This window comes from Olea europaea, chromosome 13 (genome assembly GCF_002742605.1).
Source record: "Olea europaea var. sylvestris chromosome 13, O_europaea_v1, whole genome shotgun sequence".
NCBI lineage: Eukaryota > Viridiplantae > Streptophyta > Magnoliopsida > Lamiales > Oleaceae > Olea > Olea europaea.
Window position 1 is genome coordinate 12,466,872 of NC_036249.1, and position 9,659 is coordinate 12,476,530.

Genomic DNA, 9,659 nt, shown 5'->3' on the forward strand with positions numbered 1-9,659 from the left:
GATCATGCCCATTGATTTGCCGACAAACAAGCTGCACCAAGATGCCCATGTAAAGACTCTGATGTCTGATGCCACGAGAAGAGGAATGACCGGTCAAGATGACTTGGTAGAAAGGGGAGAGGACGGGAGGATGGGGGAGTACTTGTGTTCTTAGGAATGAATACGCGTAAATGGGGACGAATCTTTGAAGTGGAAACTTAGAGCGCGTTTGGTTTTACATTTTCAAGCCGTTAACTGTTTTTAGTTTTCAAAAATGCCAAAAACGTGTTTGGTTTGTGATTTCCGAAAATAAGGAAAAATTTATAACTGAAAACTCAAAACGATTTTTCTCCATTTTGAATGTTTTGAATTAAAAAGACTCAAAATGCGGAAAGCACTCAAAACATGCTGTTTTCCTCTTTTTTTTTTTTTTTTTTCTTACTCAGAGAATGCTCAGCGGTATTTTTAAAATAAAATGTTGTAATCTGATAGAATTTATTGAAGCATAATAATTTTAAAATCAACAACATTTTTCAATTTCTATTATTATTATTTTTTCGTTGATCAAAGTTTGAAATAACTATTATATCATTTTTACTGTTCAAGTGACAACAAAATACATCCAAAAGGATGAAGGGTAGACTAAATGTTTTCTTTACAACGATTCCTATTTTGGTTTAAAAATTTATTATTTATTATTTTATTTTTGTAGCAAGAAATTAATTGAATAAATGTCATAAAATAATTTTTGAAAATTTATTATTTATTATTTTATTTTTGTAGCAAGAAAAAGTAATAAATTCACCAAGTTTAAAATATATATTATATGGTAATATATTAGCATAAAATTATTATATTTTACTAAATAATCAAATTAATTGAATAAATGTCATCAAATAATTTCTAAAAATTTTAAACCAAACGCATTATCAAGCTTTCTATTTTGAGAAATTGTTTTTCAAAATGACAAACAAAATACGTTTTCTGTAATTCAAAAATAGTTTTTCAAAATAGAAAACTATAAGTGAATTCAAAACTAAAAATGGAAAATGGAAACGCAAACCAAACGCACCCTTATCATTTGATCGTGTTGTTGACAGAAGTGACGGGAAGAGGTGGCTCTTTTGAAGTATTGTTGACTTCAGATTTTGGTTTTGGTATAACAAAGCTTGCAGAAAGAATCCGGACAGCTTGAAAATACAATAGGAAGAGTATCAGGAAAAACATACGAGTTTTGTTTTGTAAATTTTAATACGAGAAGAATGGTTATCAACTAGTTCAAAAATTATCTTACAATTGTATTAAATAAAAAAAAAATCATTTGCTTAGACAAAGAAAACATTTAGTGCAAGTTTGATAGGAATTAAAATTTAGATATTAATTTAAGTCAAATTCAATAATTAATTTTAACTATACACTGTTAAATTCATAATTTTTCAACTATACATTTCTTCAATTGTTATCAAAATTTAATCTCGATCCCACAAAATAGGGCTTGGTGGTAACAAGAGGGAAGAAGGTACCTTTTAGTGGTCTGTCCATTTGTTTCCCAACTCGAATGGGCTCATTGATATCCATAAAGTTTGAAGGTCCCGTCTACTAAAGAGATTGACAAGACCATCCATGGAGAGTGACAATTGAAGAAGACAAAATTGACACTGTTTATATGCGTTTTTGATGTCATAGATATTTCGGACGAGCTCAAATTTACAAGAATATATTCTCTTAACCTTTCGCCAAATGGATGAATCAAATTCTATACCCCTTATTAGGGGTGTAAGCGTTTCAATTTTATCGATTTTTGACAAATTTTCAAATCAAACCGTTTAAAACGGTTTGAGAAAAACTCAAATCTAAACCAAACCATTTTGAACGATTTGAAAAAAACTCAAACATAAACCTAACGGTTTAGTCCGATTTTAAACCGCCGGTTTCGCCATATATTTTTTTGTCCGTCTACTTTTATGTTATTAATTTATTGAATTTAATATATATTTATATCTCACTAGTAATAAATTTAAAACAAACTAAGCCCCTATTTGAACCAAATTTTTGGGATAAAAAAATGAAAATTTGGACCGTTATTCCACAAGTCCAGTCGCCTTTGTTACCTGTTATTTCATGTGTGGGACCCAGCCTCCTCTCCAATAGTAAATTTTCTCATTATGATAATATGAAAAATATGGCTCAAACAGGGGCTAAATATATTTACTATAAATTTAAATATCAACTAAATCAAAGTGAAATCACAATAAATTAAAACATAATTTTTTTTCATTTTTTTCACCTTTTTAGCTAATAATGATACAATAACGTTACAATACAAGTTTACTAAACTAGATATAAGATCAAAAAAAATATAATTATGTCCAACAATACTTCGTGATCATCATATCTGAAAAAAGAATACTGATTAAACAAAGATAATAACCAACGACAATAATAAAGCAATTGTTTATAATATCTAAACAGAACAATTACACAAATTTACGTTTGTATGATATTACGAAACACATTTAATTTCATATTCTTACCTTAATTTGCTCCAAAAAATTATTGATCTGAAACTTTATTTGTAGCAAATATTATCACCGAAAGTTTAGGATCTCTTTGTCTCCGATTTGGTATAATGGACTTCAATTCAACTTTGAAGAGGTGTGAAAAATCTGAAAAAGAAGTGTGTGGTGCCGGTGGCTCAAAACTGTATTGGGTGTCGACTGAAATTCATCTAAATTTTGAAGAGAAAAAATGTTTTTGATAGATCATGTTAGTCTTGAAATTATTAAATATATATTAGGATTATAATATATGTATTAGAAAATTAGAATTGACAAAAATACTCACAAATGACAAAACTATTGAATTTTACATAGTTGAATGAATTTTCAAAAAATTTCATTTTTTCATTTTTTTTTTATATATTTTTTCGCCGATCCGGTTTGGTTTTAAACTGCAATTTAAATTCTCAAACCTAAACCAAACTGGTCAAAACCAAACCATTTTGACCGGTTTGGTTTGAGTCAAAATCATTTCGTTGACCGGGTCCCAACGGTTTCTAAAATACGGTTTCGATTCGATTTTCCGATTTTGCGATTTTTGCTTACAGCCCTACCCCTTATTTGACATTTTTAGTTGAATATTACTATCACGATTTCATATCTTCTTACGTCATGAAACAAACTCCTTATCCAGCTCGATCTCCACATACCATTAGGCCACTTCACTGCCATATACAATTGAAAAAATCATAGATTGTGCATGTCAAAATTTACCCGATATAGAATTTCGTTATCTTAAGATCAATTTTTTACGGTATTTAGTCTTCCAATAGAAATATTATTGATATCCTTTAGTGCCAGGGTGGTTGACTTCTTTCCATTGGCTCCAAAAAGTTGTTCTCAAGGGAAAGAAAAAAGCACAGTCTGGCTAAATTTATAGTGGAGGTAGATGGAGATGGTGGATGTCTTCTTTATTTCAACATCCAAAGTGAAATCCATTTTTCATTTTAAGTTTGAAAAAAATTAGAAAAATATATGTGGATGTCGTTTCAATATGTAAATTGATGTCTTTTCACCTTTGGAAAGTCGTGTGTTATCCCTTTCTATGTAATGACTTATTATGGAACTATAAGTGAATCCCCAACTAGTGATAAGATCATCTACCTATTGATCTTATCATTTTAGTGCTCGTTTTTGGACTCAACTCGATGATGGTTATAATGACTAATGAGTTGGGTTTTGTGGGTTCGACTCCTTGTCACGATTTATTATAAAAATTTTACTCTGCAAATTATGGTTATGTTAAAATCTAACAATAAACATAACATACTTCTTTTACTTGTTGGATTATTCTGCATTTCGACTGTTTGACCAAGTTTAAAGTTTGAAAATGATCGTTTTGGACTGAAACTAAGTCTTGCCAAGATATGAATCGACCCTCAAGTCTCAATGATCATACGGCTACTATTGTTCCCTGCGTTACTTGTAAATCATGTCATTGAACTTCCTAAAGTATTGGATAAAACAAGTTATAAGGAAAATTTGAAAATTTATAAGCCGTAAATTATGCTAATGGCTGATGAGAGTCCACGTAATTAATTATCAGAGTTCTCACATGAATCATCAAATGAAAAATGACTTTAAGAAAAGAAAGAAAAACGTAGGCAACCAACGATTTACAAGTGCCAAATTTCTATTTCATGCATAACACTATCTTGACTTGTTGATAAATCAAACTTACTAATATAACTAATAAGTTAAACTATAATTTACAATTATTTTTACATTCATTACTAGTTATCTATAAGAAGCCCATAAAATTGATTATTTGGAGTCACAAGTCGTATTAGTTTGGTCTATTCTCTTTGTCTTGAACATACTCTATTGATAATTTGGTTATGTATATGCGAAAAATAGTGTTCCACTTGTTAACAATAGAGAATAGTTGAAAAATATAATTAACATATAAGAATTTGAATTACTCATAATAAGATTGATATTTTAAGATGAATCACCAAATTTCAATATGGAGTCAATGTCCATTAGGGAGATGCTACATGTACATCGGGATTTACATAATGTCACATGATAATCTATCATTTGTCAATTTAAAATACAATCAGCTTTTTTTTTCCAATTCCCCCCCCCCCCCCCAATCATTTTCGGTCACTACTTTTGAAAGATTTTTTTTGTACAAATAGCAAAATCTTGTTCATTAAGCTCATGACAATTCAATTCATTTAAAATTTAAACGAGCATTTGAACTTGAAGATAGGTGTGACCAAATGGAGCAACAACCTTGCAGGGCATATTACAAAAATAATCCCTTGTCAAATAGGGATAAAAATATTAACCAATATATAATGGTTCGAATTAATTCAAATTTTAAATAATATAAGCTTCTTCTTCTTTTTTTTTTTTCTAATACCATTGTGAAATTAAATATATGATTTGGACAAAGATGGCAGACACAGAGACACTTGATCAGTACCAAGTTCAATTATTAGTGTGGAATCAAGAATACGTCGGATCTTTTTGATAGTTTTGGATAAGAGTTAATTGTTACAATGATCACTGAATTTAGGTTCATGTCTTCGATTGCTTATCGAAGTTTAAAATGTTGAGTTTTGGCTACTGACCTTTGAAAAATGTCGTACGTTACTCACTAACATAAATGTTGAACTTTGAAAAATATCGAGTTTACAATGAGTACTGTACAAGAAATTATAAATAGAAATTATAAAAACAAGAAAATATGTTAGGCAGTGCCTGTAAATTCATTTTAATATAACGTAAAAATGTTAACTAGACTTTTTGAGCTACATAAATTGTCTATCATAGGCACTGCATATCAATAGCATTTTTCTTTTCTTTATACAAAACGAGATCTAAATCTAATACCAAGTGTATGAGGAAAGGTAAATTCCACTTATATTTTTACCTATACTAGTGATAATTAAATTATACAAAAACGACCTAAGACCCATCTTGCATTAATAAAAAAAATAAAATAAAATAAAATAAAATTTGCTCACAAGAGTGACATAATTTTCACTAAACTCATATTAGTAGATATGGACATTAGGTAATTCAACCGGAATTTCTTGATAACTAGAGTGAATCAATTCTCATTGAATTTGGAATAAACGATAGGACTATCGACTATTTGGAATACATATTAATTTAAGTAAACTTTTATATAAATTACTATTTAGTTAAGAGGTTAATAAAATTTTGGGTTATGATACATGTACATTTGGTGTTCATAAGAGTGTCAATAATGTACAAATGACATAACAGCATTGAAGAGTTGAAAAATAGGTTTTTTCAACTCTCCAATCATAGAAGTCCACATGTACATTATGGACACTCATATGGATACCATAATATACATGTAGAATTATCCTAAAATTTTTGGAACCAAATCCCAATTTGGTGGTGAAGGCATAACTGAGACACGACTAAAATCATACAGTTTTTAATTTAAAGACCCACAACCGAATCAATTTTCACTGAAAGCTGACTGAACCATTTGGTTTCGAATAAAAATGCCCAGCCCCTAAACATTGTATGATAAGGCCAAGAGTTTCACCATACATTTTTTTTTTCTATAGATTTTTGAACCATGGTTGGTACTTGGCACATAAAATGCTAGAGAGTGTCCATAACTACAAATTAAGTATATTTCTAAAAAAAAATTAAATTGTTACTGAATTATATTATATTACACAGTTCAATTTATTGCAATATTTGTATAAAGATTCAAACTAATTGGACTCTGAGCAATTATTTTTGGTCCACCAGTCCCCCACCCTGGCTAAAGTAATATAAAATAGGGATCTTAACATAATTTCTAATTTTAAAGATCACATTTCATAAATAACAAACTCATTAAAATATTTCAAAAATCAGGTGGTAAATAAATTTATTAAATAATATAATATAATATACATTAATTATTTCCATCGATGTCATCTCATCCCCCTATCCTATCACCCCAATACACCACCTTCCTTCCACCTCTTTATTGGAGATGGCCATCGGCTCCAACGATCGCTTCGATGGTCATTCCAGCGGTCACTTCGACGGTCGTTCCGATGACTGTTCCCGTAATCACTTCAAGGCTCGCTCCGGCGGCTGTTAGACGATCCCTCCGACAAATTGCTCCAATGACCACTCCGACTCTTGTGACCAACTATCTTCAATGTGACTAATTGTAACCAAATTTGTATTGAATGTGACTGCCTGTAACCTGGTCGATCTCAAGTTACAATCGATTACAATCAATACAATTGATCACAAATAGTCATAAAACATACTTGATTGCATAGGATCACCACAAACAAATCTGCGCGCACTGCAGACCTGTGGTTAACCATGACCAACTTTATCTTCAGTGTGACTAGCTGTGACCAAAATTGTATTCAATGTGAATGTTTGTGACCAGGTTAATCTCAAGTCACAACCAATCACAAAACCAACCTACACAACCACCAACAATAGAATCACCACAGATCAGAAAATCATCTACACTGCAAAACACGAACAACCATCCCAAAAACTCTAATTAAACAAAAAATCTGATAAAAAAAACCACCCATCGCTTAAAATTTGATAAAATTATGCTGGTTCCATCTCCTTCATCATCAAATCCAACACCAAAACCAATTTTCTCTCCACCACCACTCGTGAGCTCATCTCCACCACCCAATCACTCACCGCCACCACCTGTAAGCTTACCACTGCTATCAATATTCACGTTACCACCCGTGAAATCACCTCCACCACAACCAAAGCGGTCTCTGTTACCTCTAATAATCTCCCTATTACCACCCGTCCATCCATCACTCCATTGTCCCCATCGCCTGAATTTACATTTGACACCTTTTGGTTGGACAAGAGATCGATCTGTTTGGGGAGATAGCAAAAATTTTTGTTAGCCCTGATAGTGAAGCAAGCGGCACCATCACAAAGAGCCGCTTGTTACTGCTACGACATTTGGTGAAGCAAATCGCTGCTGGTCGTAGCAACAACATTTTACCACAACCAAGTTTAAAACTCATCGTTGTCGCACGCAGTGTTTGTGTGACACCATCATCAGAGGACTGCTTATGTCGTGGTGGTGGCGACTATAACTTAGTTTCGATCACAGGCAGGTGGTGGTGGGTATTGTGTAGTTGCACATAGATAAGAGGAAGAAAACAAGTTGGGGATGAATTGGGAGTGGAGTGGGGGTTGTATGAATATGTAGATTAGGTATAATTAAATTTTTCTTAATTAGAGTTATTAAAAATTAATTATTACCTTATTTGTGAAATAAAAATTATTTCCTTGTTTTTGGAAAATTAATCTTTAAAGATAGGGTTCTAGGTAATTTTCTCTATAAAATAATTCATGTATGTAATTTTAAATTTATTGAAAAGAGAATTAATTTGTTATCATCGCGTCTGGTTCTCAAATGGTCCAAAATAGTTACATTGAAAGTGACAAAATCGTACATATCTAAAAGCCTTGGCCTTATCATGCAAAGTATCTAAATATTATCAACGAAGAAATTGCACCTTTCAATCTTACACCCCTTCACTTAACTAATTGGATCCGATAAGCATATCTTCGAAAAAGGGAAGGTTCATATATAAAAAATTAAGTATTACACGTTTCAAAGTTAAGAAATAAATTTTAAAAATCACATTTTATTAATTTTTTTATTAAAAAATTAATTAAATATATATTTTACTAATCAAATATATTAACGACACAATTCTATACAATTTTGTCACAAATTATTGAATTAATTAGTCATAAATTATTTATTGATCACAATAATAAATTTTATGACAGATTATTTCACAATCACAAATGAAAAATTTTATAGGTTACAAATTATTCATTGATCACAAATTTATCAAATTAATAAGTCACATTTTATTCATTAGTCCCAAATTACAAATTTTACAAGTCAAATTTTATTTTATGGTAATAAAATATCTAATTAATTAGCCATAATATTTTTTTATCACAACTTAAACAATTTTTTAGGTCACACTTTATTTGTTAATCACAAATTATCTATTTTATTGATTACACATTATTTATTGATCACACGTTAACCAATTTATTGATCACAATCAACAAAATAATTTGTGATCATTACTACTATTGCCGCTGCCAACACTCGTACCAACACTACATCACTATCAAGCCATTTGTGCCACGACCACCATCACAACATCATCAGAACCATTACTTCACCACTTCATCCAAGGTCACCACCACCATTTTCAACAGCAACCTCAACCACAATTTTCAACCAACATCATACATAGGACTTGTCATCAAGAAGCTATCAAGGTCTCAACAAACCACACAGAAGCCATATGCAAAACACCAGGGGCGGACCCACATGGGGTCATGTGGGGTCAAATGACCCCACAGTTTTCTGGATTTTTTTATTTTTGTTGAAAACTTAATTTTTTGCCCCAAAAAGTCCAAATCCTAAATCTATATTCATATTACATGGTCCATATCCATTATTTAGTCCATAAATATATCATATAATCCACCGATTTCTTCCTAAAGTACAAATATCAAACATAAACAACAAACAACCGATTTTTCTTTTTTGTTCATAATATGTTGTTCGAAAAAAATTTTTTTTGACCCCACACTTCGAACGGTCTGGGTCCGCCCTGCAAAACACCATGGTCTCATCAACAAACTGCCATTTTCAACGTGACGGCCATTAACGATTTGCACAGATCTCATAGATTTGCTTCGCATAGTGTTATCACCATTGCACACGATGCCTGCGTCGACATCACCGATGTGCCGCTGCTTCAAGTAGCGACAATCGGCACACAACTCCATCTTCACTGCTATGACACGCAGTGATCCTATGTATTACTACATGTGGTGGTCACCAACTAATGAATAGGGAGTGAAATTGAGACAACCTTTCTCAATTAGAAAGACAAGGACTAAAATATCACTATTTTTATCATTTAAAATAGTCTTTAAATTTTAAATAAAATGCATATTAAAAAAATAAAATATAAAATCTGGGGCGAATCCAAATCGAATCTAGGATGGGAGATTGTCATAGGTACTTTGTGAGCCCTAATTAGGGGTGCAATGAGCCGAACTGACCTTAGAGACATGGCCTTACCTCATGTCCACAAACAA